The 13,986-nt window shown below is 40.4% G+C and overlaps 1 non-coding gene across 1 annotated transcript; it reads right to left on the reverse strand.

Moving 5' to 3' along the window:
* Positions 1 to 432: 432 nt before the first annotated feature.
* On the reverse strand, positions 433 to 505 carry trnat-agu (transfer RNA threonine (anticodon AGU)). Its single transcript has one exon. It is a non-coding gene; the product is annotated as a tRNA-Thr (tRNA).
* Between the last annotated feature and the right edge of the window lie 13,481 nt (positions 506 to 13,986).

Raw genomic sequence — 13,986 nt, forward strand, 5'->3', positions numbered from 1 at the left:
ATTCTGCAAAACATTCACATTTATAAGTATATCAAATTGCCACCACAGATAGCTACGGGGAGCCTGAAGACTGTGCGCATACATAGCAAGCTGAGCGAAGTCGGGTGGACATTTTCATACTTTGTAATAAAAATATCAAAGGAGACCTTTTGAATTGCTGTGACGTTTAGTGAGAGCTGCATTTTCGCCTCGCTTGCCTGCTCTTTTGCAAAATACCGAACCCCCGACCCCGCAAAACACACACAGCTTCAACAACTCCTTCCTCTGCCACTGGGCATTGTGGCTCAGCAACTGCAATATGCTGAAAGCTTGTAGATGCATAGAAAGTAAGTTTCTTTTGTTGTTGCCACAGCATGTCATCTCAGATGAATGCACATACATGTTTGGCACAATTTTGATGCCCTTCCTGACACAACCCTTCTCAGGGAGTGGAGGCCCCAGTGGGATACGAACCCACAACCCCTGGTTTACTAAACCAGTGCTCTAACCACCGAGCTAGGGGGCCTAGATGCATACACTGTGTAAATAATTTATCACTGACAGTAAAGGGGAATAGGAGTGTCTGGTGGTGGTGGTGAAGTGGAGGTCTGATGGAAAGACCTGTGGTATCCCAGCATACTTGTGTTGTAGATATACAGGAAGATATACCTTTTGGAGACAGACCGTTGATTGTTAAATTAAATATTGTAAACTATTGAATTTCCATGAGGAATATTGTACCGTAATTTTCCTTTGCATTTTACGCCTTTCCAAATACTAAAACAAAAATGTTCCCTTTGAATGTTGAACCATTGTTGTTGCGTCTGAATTATGTTATCACTGCTGTCACTCCTGACTGCTGATCCATAAATGGAGAACAGATGAAATGAATTATAGGCACCATTATGTTCAAATGTCAACATGTCACTGTGGTATAGAAAGAGTAGCACAGCATGTCCTGGAAGTACTTCTGTGGTTATGTATTTTCTCACGTGCCCACATTTGCTCTAGTGTACAAATAAAGCACATCACCATGGCCTTTTTTCAGGGATTGTATAAAAATAAATGAACAAATAAAACTGCTAGTTTGTATAATATGGGCAGGAAAACTACCTTTTGTACAATTTGTAGGGAGTTACATTCATTTAAATACATATATTTCCAAATCAGTGGGAATATACTTAAAATTTTATTTTTGTTCACTGAAAAAGAGAATCTTGTTATGTGACTGACTTCTTCTTTTCCTTTTGGCTTGTCCCGTTAGGGGTTGCCACAGCGTGTCATCTTTTCCCATCTAAGCCCATCTCGTGCATCTTCCTCTCTAACAACCACTGTCCTCATGTCCTCCCGCACAACATCTATCAACCTTTTCTTTGGTCTTCCTCTCACTCGTTTGCCTGGCAGCTCCATCCTCAACACCCTCCATCCATCCATTTTCTTTGCCGCTTATCCTTACGAGGGTTGCGGGTGAGGGTTCCACAAGCATCCTCAAAGTAAATAATGCATCCGTGGTATCTTTCTAGGCATGAAACCATAGTGTTGCTCGCAGATACTTACTTCTGTTCCAAGTCTAGCCTCCACTGCTATTTCCCATAAATTCATTGTGTGGCTCATTATCTTTATTACTCTATAGTTTCCACAGCTCTGAACATCGCCTTTGTTTTTAAAAATGGGGACTAGCACACCTTTCCTCCATTCTTCTGGCATCTTTTCTCCCGCTAGTATTCTATTGAATAAGTTGGTCAAAAACTCCACAGCCACCTCTCCAAATTGCTTCCATACCTCTTGTCTTTCAATTTTGCATTCTGTTCAGCGCCTTCCAACTTCCCCCTTCCTAATCATTGCCACTTCCTGGTCCTTCACTCTTGCCTCTTCGACTCTACCTTCTCTGCCATTTACTTCATTCATTTACTTCTCAAAGGACTCTTAGCACACTACTGGCACCAGTCAACATATCTCCATCGCTTAATCATCATCACTTGATGCACATCCTTCCCATCTCTATCCCACTGTCTGGGTAACCTGTAGAGATCCTTTTCTCCTTCTTTCGTATCCAACCTGGTGTACATGTCTTCATATGCCTCTTGTTTAGCCTTTGCCACCTCTACCTTTGCCCTACGTCGCATCTCGATGTACTCCTTTCGCCTCTCCTCAGTCCTCTCCATGTCCCAGTTCTTCTTCGCTAATCTCTTTCCTTGGATTACTTCCTGTATTTTGGGGTTCCACCACCAAGTCTCCTTTTCCCCTTTCCTACCAGAAGGCACCCCAATTACTCTTCTGCCTGCCTCTCTGAGTACCTTGGCAATAATATTCCAGTCCTCCTGAAGCTCTTCCTGTCCATCTAGAGCCTGTCTCACCTCTTTCCAAAAGGCCACACTACATTCTTCTTTTCTCAACTTCCATCACCTGATTCTCTGCTCTACCTTTGTCTTCTTAATCTTCCCTCCCTCTACCAGAGTCATCCTACACACCACCATCCTATGCTGTCGAGTTACACTATCCCCACCACTACCTTACAATTGGTAACCTCCTTCAGATGTTTCTGCCTCTTCTGGAAATAAGTGTTCACTACAGCCATTTCCATCCTTTTTGCAAAATCCACCACCATCTAACCCTAAAAGTTCCTTTGCTGAATGCCGTACTTACTCATCACTTCTTCATCGCGCCTGTTTCCTTCGCCAACATGTCCATTGAAATCTGCACAAATCACAACTCTCTCTCTCTCTGGGATGCTCAGGACTACTTCGTCTAGTCCCTTCCAGAATTTGTCTTTCAGCTTGAGGTCACATCCTACCTGTGGGGCATAGCCGCTAATCACATTAAAGATAATTGCCTTATTTAGCCTCTGATACTCTTTTCACCTTCAAGACATTCTTAGCCAGCTCTTCCTTTAAAATAACCCCAACTCAATTTCTCTTCCCATCTACTCCATGGTAAAATAATTTTTTAATTAACCCTGCTCCTAAGCTTCTAGCCTTACTCCCTTTCTACTTGCTCTCTTGGATGCACAATATATCAACCTTTCGTCTAATCATCATGCCAACTAACTCCTGAGCTTTTCCTGTAATAGTCCCTACATTCAAAGTCCCTAGACACAGTTGTAGGGTCTGTACATGCCTCTTCTTCTTCTGCCGACTAAGCTGCTTTCCTCCTCTATTTTGTCTTTGACCTACATTATCTGTATTTCTACCTATGCCTTGCTACCTTGCCCGGGCCACGACCTATCCGTTATGGAATTCGTTTGATGAATGCTCCTATTTATTTGACAAACAGTACCTACAAGAAATTCCTCCCCTCACATTAGTGAACTAGTATTGAAACTATTCAAGATGATTGACCAAGTGCCTGTCTTGATGCAACATCAATATATTTTCTCTCTGCTTATGATAGTTAAAACCTGTTAATTCAACAAGTGTACATTTATTCAAATGATAATGTACAATTCTTTGTTGTTGCCTACATCCTCAATTGCTTATACCATGTTGATCAAAGTGGATTATAATGTGTCTCGACTGAATACATATCGGCGTTAGTTCATCACATAAAGTCTTGCAAAATGCAAACAATGAGGTTGCTAGGTTGTCTGTCCATGTCCATTAGATTCTCAGTTTTTCCTTTTCCCAGGTAAATCTTGGCTTTCTCTAATGACAATGGACATGCATTGGATCAAGAAATGATCAACTAGTTTTCTTAAATAGCCCAAAGGTGCATCTCATGAGCCACCAGCTAAAAATTATGTCGAGCCAGAGCAAAACACAATGCTACTATCTGACAAGAGAAGAGTAGAAGAAGAAAAGGGAGGCAAAACCAACGACAAATGATGAAGCTGAAGAAGCCCAGCAAAAAATGCACTTTCCTGATGCGATAAGTGCCGTAGATCAAATTCTCAATCATGGTTTTGAAGTGCAGGAAGACTCTAATGTAATTTGTACTCCATGGCACAGTTTTCCCTTAGGAGATTATCCTATATTCATCTTTTTATTTATATATTTTGCTTGATGCTATGTCGTGCTTTCTTTCACACTGTGTACCGCTGTGAAATGGCGTGTCAACAAAATTCACTACCAAGAGTGAAACATTAATGTAAATCTTGTCCAGTCTCTTGCAATAATCAAAACTTGACACATTAAAACAAAACCACTACTTTTAAAATGAAAACATCAATATATTTTACATTTTATTCTGACTTCATGGAGACTGCAACCCTGGTCATAATTTGAACATGTCAGACGTGGGCCGCAGGTTGTTCTTTACCTAGTCCTACTCTAAAATGAAAAACATGAGTACTGTTTTCTGAAACCTAATGTCAGAAACACACTACATTACCTCACACTGTCAGACGTTTCTGTAAATTCTAGTTATTTACCACATACCATTGAGTAAAATATTCCAAAATGATTCCACAGCTTTACCGTCTTTATCATCAGCAGTGTCAGCTGCATAATCCCTTCTCAGTATTTTACTCTGCTTTGTGGTAAATAATTTACAGGTCTAATGCCTAGAACAGACTACAGGTTCTTGGTCCTGATATTGGCCTGATTATCCACTGCGGCTGATTCCCTGCATCAGGCCCTACATATTTTATCAGCAATGAAAAAATCTCTTGTAATGTGACATAATCCACGGCCAATGATTTGGACCTATGATAGCCCTACAATGCTAATATATATGTTCCATGTAGTGTGATTTATCAACGACAACTTTCAGACAGTGCACCTTGACGTCAAGCAAAAAGATTTGTGTATTGTGACCGGAGCATCGCCTCCCTTCCTCAACATATCTGGTCTCCCTTGTCAACATTTTTGTACTAACTAATGTTTACTGTAGGTTCAGCTCATAATTCAGCAGAATGCCAGCATCTTCTTCATCTTCTTTTCGTCTATTGTCAAACTCTGACATGTCTCCAAAGCTTCATATGCGTCCCTGCTTTGTGCTCAACCACTGGAGCACACACTCTGGGACAATCCATGCTTTTACATACATACTTCATTACAGTTTTGTGACATTAAGCAACGTTAATTTTTTGTTTTTAATATGGTGAACATGTAGAGGAAAAGAAAAATCTCAAATATCGGCCCCAATGTCCTGATATTTTCAGGGGTTCAAGTTAATAGAGTCGTCCACATAAATTTTGTTGACCAGTGGCTCCAGCTTTGTGACTTTAAGACACGCTAAGCTTTTTCCCTATAGTGAGCATGTAGTCTCCAAAAGAGCTTCACCATGCGACTCCCTGGCAACCCAGCTAATCTCCAAAAAACGTCACGGAGACGTCTCAGTAACCAGCGGAACGTAATGTCGACATGAGATCTCCAACAAATCTCCAGGCCAGTGGGAGAGCAGTCAAACAATATGCCACCGTTGTAGAAAAGCATTATTGTATTTGCTTGTAACATTAGTTTGGTGTACATGTGTTGTTAATCGCAAGCTTTTGTGCCACTCTCTTTGTCATTGTCATATGCAGTGCTCAGGAGGCCGCTACGCTGGTGCTAGGGGGTGCTATAGCCCCGTCAGAAATCGGTGGAGCCCCAGTCAAGCCCCTCTAGCATTTTTTAAAAAATATTTTATAATATTTTCTATTCATCTAAATTAAAAAATATTACAATGATCATAAATTCCCATTGTGATGGAATCCAATCCTTATTTGCATATATGTGCTTGGATATGCTGAAATCTTGTGTGTGTGACGGGAGAGGCAGGGGGAATCTTTTATTTTCTCACGGGTTATGGCTATCTAACCTATTCTCTGTTGTAGGAGTGGATCCTTATGTAATATAAAAAAAACAAGGTTTCTTTTACCCCCAAAAAAGAATGCAAGAAGAAAATGAAAACAAAGTCTTTCAATAGTGCAATGATGATAAAGGAGGGTTGCAAAATGAGCCAGGCCCTGTATCGAATGCACAGCAGGACATGGAATGTATTTTTGTTTGCAGTAACAATATAGTCACAAAGATTGACACCAGCCACTTCCTTTTACGCTCTTTCAGTGTGTGCCCAGATGGGACATGCTGTTTGCACTTCCAGCTGTGGATTTGTACAGATTATTGATGATTATTTTTGACCTAATGATATTGTAATCCAAATAATTACTGCGCGTGCACGACAGCATGTATGCTATTAATGTAGATATTATTTTCATTTCTGAAGTTAGGTTGTTGTGATCCAAATAACCACAAGATCTTTGTACTTTGTAGCCTATATATTATGTTGTGATCCAAAAAAAGATTGGTAATGCATAGTTTTTAGTATTCATTAATTATGTATTTACAATAAATGCACTTGTTGTCCCAGTTTGGATTTATTGTTGCGTTACTGGCAGCAGGCAGATGGGTGCTGTCTGGCACTATCACCTTTGCATAGGAAACATTTTTGCGAGAGTATTTTGAGTTGGAGTTGGTTTTTGTGTTGGACTTGACTTATTTGTTGAACATTGTTTGCCAAAATAAATTATTTTTATATCGAAAATCCTCGTGGTCTGTAGCATAGCTACTTCAATTGAAACAAACAAAGAAAAAGAGAACTGCTTCATCAAGTCATTCAAGGCATGATTTTTTTTTTCAGCACCCCCACTTATCGGTCAGGCCCCTCCTGAGCCCTAGGATAATAAAATAGAATAAATCCTGTTCCTGCCATCACTTGCTCAATCACCTTGGGGAAGGTTTGAGACAAACATCATCTGATTCGGGTTCCAAAAGAGAATGCAGGTATTGTGGTTGAAGCAGAAGAAGCTAAATGGTGCTAGATTTAGAATGACTCATTTTATAAAGCGGAGCGTTACTCGAGAACCCAACAATGTTGCCAATAAGTTACTGCTTCAACCCTAAGAAATGTCTAACAGTGCAAAATACTCTTTATGGCATTAGGTAGCATTTAAATGAATTAGATAAGGAATGGAATATTGGCGAAAGTAATTCCTTGGCTTGAATTCCACCCTGAAAGCATAAGCAAGCATATTGTCTGATAACAATGCTTGATTCACCAATAGTTACTAATAGTTGCGGCGGCCTCACCATACGGCTGTGAAGGTGTTGTATGTGTTTCATGCGATAGATTTGGCAGCTTCTCCTCACTTTATAGGGCAACGCTCTGATGAGGCCTTCGAAGGAATGTCACACTGGTGTCTTTACTTCATACACAGAGACTCACAGCCTGCCCTGCAGACACACGAGAAATGCAAACAATTGCGGAGGTGATCGCCGAGCCATATTTGCATGTTCACACGTTGTGAGATAAACACACACACACACGGGCACAGTGGGGCCCTCACAGTCAGGGCCGCAGTAATAGGCACCCTGCCATCTGGGTATCCCGTCCAGGGGGCCATAAACAATAGAGCCCACTCAATATGGCAATAGACATTATCGTAGCAAATGGAAGACTGTGCAAGTGTGTTATAGAACAGGGGATCTTACTGGGTCTTCAAAAACTAAAACCAATGTTTTCTCATTATCCTGAATTCACCCCCAGGCTGTTTAGCACTGGTGCTCAGATGGCGACACTCTAAATGTGTGAATATGTAAAACAAACAAAAAACATCTGCACATATACACCGTATATACCATGTGACCATGCTGCCTATACTGTGTGTGTATATGCATGTGTGTGAGCATGCGTGTGTGTGTGTATATATATATATATACATATATATATATTTTTTTTAAATTAATATTAATATTAAAATATCGTTGAAATTTTGGTATCAATGGGCATTCTCTGGTAGTTTCTTTTCAATCAAATCCCCATCTGTTTTTCTTGGTGTAAAATTTAATTATGGCTTGCACAATATTCTTTTGTGGTGCATGCCAACAGTTGAACGATGCTCCCAAACAGTTTAATGGTGAACATTATTTCGCTCCCTGTATTTAAAATACAAGAACTAGCTTTTTGTGCACTGTATTCTGTGCTTTCAGCCATTATGAAGCTGTGCCAAGGTGGGACTTTAACATTATTAATTGATTGATTAATTAATCTATTATATTAACTGGTTGAATTAAGAAATTCTAAGGCATAACTTTTCCTCCGTCACCTTTCTGGCATACTATAATGTAGTACTTTTCGATGTGATTGTGAATTTGTTAAACTGACAGAAAAGAAGCATTCCTGTAGATAGCTAGCAGAACTTTGTCGATGAGAATTTTAACTTGGTCTGGGTTCAATTTGTTTTCCAGTGTCAGCTCGTTCCTTTTGTCTTTGGCGCTCTCTTCCAATGAAGTACTGATCCCGATTCCCAATTTACATCTGTGTACAATTGTAACTGCTTTCAAATGACTTGCGCGGAATGTGACACTTGAGGTAGTCCAGCTTCCATTCTATCCACACTTTTCTTTCCGTAAACTTCCTTTCTAATTTGGCTTCGCAACACATTTTTCAGACCGGACCTTTCTCGCTTGAAAAAGAGAAAATCTTGTGTAGTTACACCGCCTTTTCTTCTATTTGCACATACTCTGACAGTCATTGCATCTTAAAATAAGATCTTTTTTTTTTTTAACTTTCGGCACAAGGGTAAACATAGTAGTGTGTCTCGCTCGTATTCGCTCTACAATGCCTAGACCGCTTTGCGAACTCAAAACCGGTAGTAGGCGGTACCTAGGGATGCTGTCATTGTGACCGGCTGCCCAAGTATGTATGTGAATCGGATGCAGCCATTCACCCCTCACTCATTGAATCACATTGCAAAATGGCACAAACTGAATACTGTATTTGTACGTTATACTGTAGTTTCAATTCAGGTTGTGTCTTTATTTTGTTTTTTCTACACAGTGCAAAATGTCTACGCAGAGACTACATCAGCAGTGTGCAATTGCACACACATTCATCTTAGAGGGAACATTGCTTGTAACCTTTTATCCATTGTTCCTGTTCCACATATGAAAAATAATTGTCAGAACGAAATGTACCCTCCCCCCAAGCCTTTTATGAAAATCAGACAGAGAGTGTGCCTAATTACGCGTGATTCACGGTAAAGGAAGGGGAAGGAGAGGAATGTGAATAAATTGAGAACAGGAGGAGGAGAGAAAGCAACGACAGACTTGTGATTAATGTGAAGGCTGTGATCCACATCAACTAACACAGACTAGTGGAGTGATAGGAATCTTTTTTTTTCTTTAATCTCTTTGGCAAGAAAAAGATGATGGGATTCAGGCGCATTTCTACTTTAACTTTATCTGGACCTTATTTCACTTAAATATAGAAAAACCTAAATCCTGTTAAACTGTGACAATACAGTATCTTGCTTTGTGAGAGCTTGCTGCTCTCTCTCAGTCATCAACAGTGTTCCTCTGAATTGGCTCTAGCATTAATTGATGGAGGGAAAGCAAGAGGCTTTCAGCTCCCAATTCCAAATGGGGAGCCTCATAGTTTCTCTCTGATGCACCAAATGAGTGACCGAATGAGCCATAGTTAAGAGAGGATATGTAACTGAACAATGGCCATTCCCAAAAACATGTCCCTATTTTAGTTTTGTACCTGGTAACCAAGTTCCAATTTAGGACGAATGTGAACTGAACTTAGTTAATTTCTCCCTAATGAATGCTGTTGAGAATGACCTTATTCTGGTGTCTGCGAATGTTTTTTGAATAAAAGATAATTTTCATTCAAGAGTGGATTTGTCAGTGACTTCAAGGACAAAACCAGGCTGAACACACTGTTCATAACTTTGCATATGTTGGCGAAGAAACAAAGTACCTGTATTTGGCAACTTATTCTCTGTGGCCGCCATTCATGTTCATATGTGAGAAGTGCATTCAGTAACACTACATTGTGAGAGAATGTGGTCTTTGTTAGGAAAATACGTTATTTGTGTTAGAATACTTAAATTGAAAGACTGTATGATAAGATAAAATATTTAGTTAACATAGTCACCCAGAAGAATGCAACATTATCAATGTCCTTTCACCTTGTGATACTGTATTGCATGTTGTTGTGAACATTAAAGACAAATGCTCTGTTTTTGTTTTAATTCATAATTTGAAAAAAAAAAGGCCATTTAAGCAACAAGATATTCCATCATGTTTTTGAGATTGTGGGTTCAAAGTGTACATCTGAGAATTAAGCGTGGACTGACTGGGTAATAGTATGTCAGCAAGACACAGTCTTGAAAAAAAAAAAGAACAATGAATGAGTTCATTTTTGAAATATGGTTGTCTTTGGTGTGTCAACTAAAAAAAAAAACCAATCAAATACATTGCCTATGACCTTGATTTGCTATTATGCTAATGCACAATGACTAACATTATAACACCATCCATCCATTTTCTGACATGCAAACTACATAACCAAGGCTGAGATTTGAACCCCGGTCCTCAGAACTGTGTGGCCAATGCTATAAAGCTGCACCACCATGCCACCGCATTATAACACACACACACAATACGAAAGCAAGAGGGTTAGGCACAAATCGGTGGTGCTTGAATTGTGATTTGAACAGGCATGGAAAAGTGATCATCCATCCATTTTCTTCTGCTTATCTAGTCGGGTCATGGGGGCAATAAGTTTAGCAGAGAAGCCCAGACTTCCCTCGCCACAGCCAGTTCCTCTAACTCTTCTGAGGGGATCCTGTGGTGTTCCCAAGAAAGACGAGAGACATAGTCTCACCAGCGTTTTCTGGGGCTTCCCCGAGGGTCTCTTCCCAGTAGGACATGCCCGGAACACCTCACTAGAGGTGTCCAAGAAACATCCTAAACAGATGCCCGAGTCATGTCATCGTGGGTTCTTGTTCTTTTGATCATGACCCACAGCTCATGATTATAGGTAAGGGGAGGAATGTAGATCGACTGGTAAAGAGAGAGCTTTGACTTTTGGCTAAGCTCCTTCTTCACTACATTGGACCTATAAAGTCTGCATTACTGCAGATGCTGCACCGATCCGCCTGTTGATCTCTGATTCCTTTCTTCCCTGTCTTGTAAACAAGACCCCAAGATATTTGAACTCTTTTACTTGGGGAAGGATCACATCCCCAACCTGCAGAGTGGACTGGACCCTTTTTAGCTGAGGACCATTATCTCAGATCTAGAAATGCTGGTTCTCATCCCAGTCACTAAACACTCAACAAGTTGAAGATCACGCCTTGATGAAGCCAACAGAACCACATCACCTGCATAAATCAGAGATGCAAAACTGAGGCCTCCAAATTCACCTCTACCACTACCTTTACGCCTTGGTTATGCTTACAAATTTTTCACACAAGAGTTATGAACAGAATCAGTGACAGAGTGTAGCCTTGGCGGAGTCCAACTCTCATCGGAAAGGAGTCCAACTTACTGCCGTCAATGCAGACCAAACTCTGACAGCAGTCATACAGGGACTCAATAGTCTGGATCAGGTAGTTCGGTATCCCATAAACCCTAAACAGCTCCCACAGGATTCCTCAAGGGACACAGTAAAACTCCTTCTTCAAAGCAAAAGCAAAGCAAATTTATTTATACAGCACATTTCATACACAAGGTGACTCAGTGTGCTTTACATGATTAAAAGATTTTAATACAAAAAAAAACATTTAAAACAGGGGGGATATCAGGTTTACTAATTAGACATTCATTAAACAGGACAAAAAGGAACAGCTCGCTCATACAATTCACCACTGCACTCTCTGATTATCCTCTCCTTAGCACCTCTATTTATTTAGTTTCAAAATGCCCCTTATTTACATGGATGTTACAAAAAGGAGACTGGTGAGCAAAGCATAGTTGGACGCAAAGTGTACTTGTATGTTCATGCCTGTGTGTGCATGTATGTGGAAGATTGTTGAGTACAATGTGTGGTCATCATTTCTTTAACAGACAACAGGTGCTTCTGGTTTGAACAGTTCTGATGATAAGATGTTCTTTTTTTGTGGTATCTCCTGCTGAGCGGTTGCCACTTTATTTAGAGCAGAGCAAAGCATTTCTTTATTGGAAGCAGATGTATGATAATAATTTTCACACTTATTCCTACATTTCCTCCCTGTTTAGCCTACATTTTCTACCATGTTATCTTGAGCAGAGCAAAGCATTCTTTATTGCAGGCAGAAGCATTTTTTTTAATTGGAGCAGAGCAAAGCATTCTTCATTGCAGGCAGAAACAGTTTCTTAATTGGAGCAGAGTAAAGTTACACTTGGAGCAAAATAAAGCACTAATCCCTTGTAATCTCCTGGATCAGAGAACAGGTCTGGAAGAGAAGTCATAACATCATCATAATGGTCAACAATATCAATGTCATTACCCTGTTGTGCCAATAGTGGATACATTTCTGGCAATTTTGAATTTGCTGGGGCAATAGCAGTGTTTATAAGTCAGTTAAGTGATGCACTTTTGCAGGGAATACAACAACATCCACAAAATGTAAGAATAACTGCAAACACAGCTATAGAAACTAGGACAGAAAACACAAAGTTTTTAGATTTGCCAAACTTTTTTTTCCCACCACTCAGACCAGGCTGATGTGTTCACATCAGAGTGCTCATTCATCTTGTGGTTCAAGGTGTGGAGGCCTTGCATGGCCCTTGTCAGTGACGCATCAGGTGCTGTGTTATTTGGAATAAATGTACAACACTGGTCACCGAACATTGAGCAGACGCCACCTTTCTCAGTCAGGAGCATGTCGACCGCAATGCAGTTCTGGAACGCCCTGAGTGAGGTTGCAGCTAGTTGTTCTCTTATGACAATAAAGCCTGTTTCCGTATAGTTACCTACTTTCTGTACATTGTAATGTATGTAGTTGTAGTCACTGTGATTTGACGCCAGTGCGCCATCGCACTCACAAATCTGCACAGTTGAGCATGAAAAATTCCCCATGTAAAAATTTGTTACGAGTAGAAATACATAGATATTGAAAGACGTTGCTTATTTTGTGTAGTGTTGACCAATGTTCCCTCGAAGTTGCGTCACTGCGCAATTGCACACTTGTCGCACACTCTCAGCGCACATGAAAACCGATCCAGCTCAGTGAACCACAGCATGACGTCTTTTTTTTTTCCAACACGGAAGCACTTCGTCTCCTGTTACTTCCTAGTTTGCCTGACGCTGCCCCCCTCCGCTCTTAAAGGGGTACACTCATAATTACAAACAGAACACACGCTTTATATCTGCGAGCATGACTGGTGGACCACACCTGTAACTTTATATCGACGGGCATGACTGACCACACCCGTACATTTACACTGTAAATTTACATTTACCTGTACATACACTGTAGTTGATTCTGTCAACATTTCTATTTGTGGTTATTGGTGTATGTTGGATCTCGATCTTTCCAAAAGGACCTTCGCTTTCGGGAAAAACTGAGGGTAGGTCCAAGGATGGATGCAGCCAATTCTATATCCTCTGGTGTGGATGGAAACACAGTCACAGATAAAAGCAGTGATACCAGTGCACACATCCTTGTTGCATTTATCAGTGTGTCATACAACTTTTGACCAACACACCAACACCACACATCGCTGCGTAGGAGCAGGGGGGTGGGGGGGATTGCCGATGGATAACATTACACCATCTTTTGTTGAGACTTCCCACCTTAACACCTGTCCCTGTAAAGCTAACACAGGAGAAGTTAATCAATTCAACATTTAGCAGAAAAAAATCAGTTTATCATTTACTGCCTTAGTTGTTGGATAAACATTATTCCATTTCTGACAACTGGTGTTAGCAGCTGTTTTAGTTATTACCTCCAGGGTACACTGAGCTGGGATTTCAGCTGGAATGACACGTAGTAGTGGCCTAGGGCCGATGCAGGTGATGCAACTATAGTTTACCATGTTAGCTGCATTCTACATTGATAACAACCAGTTGTTTCCTATTTGTGAAATACCTGTCACTCCCCAAAATACAAACAAATGTTCCTCACGTTTTTTCAGTTAAAATACTTAAACTCCCTCCATAGTATACGGACACTTTTGTGTGGCATTCGGGTTTAGGGTAGCATGTAATTGGCAAATGGTGAGAAGAAAATCCTTTCCTGTAATCATTGAGCACAAGCCCAGAGATGGAATCCCTAGCAAGATGTGTTTTTTTTTTCATTCATAAATAAAATATTGA

This window comes from Syngnathoides biaculeatus, chromosome 5, assembly GCF_019802595.1.
Source record: "Syngnathoides biaculeatus isolate LvHL_M chromosome 5, ASM1980259v1, whole genome shotgun sequence".
NCBI classification, from domain to species: Eukaryota; Metazoa; Chordata; class Actinopteri; order Syngnathiformes; family Syngnathidae; genus Syngnathoides; species Syngnathoides biaculeatus.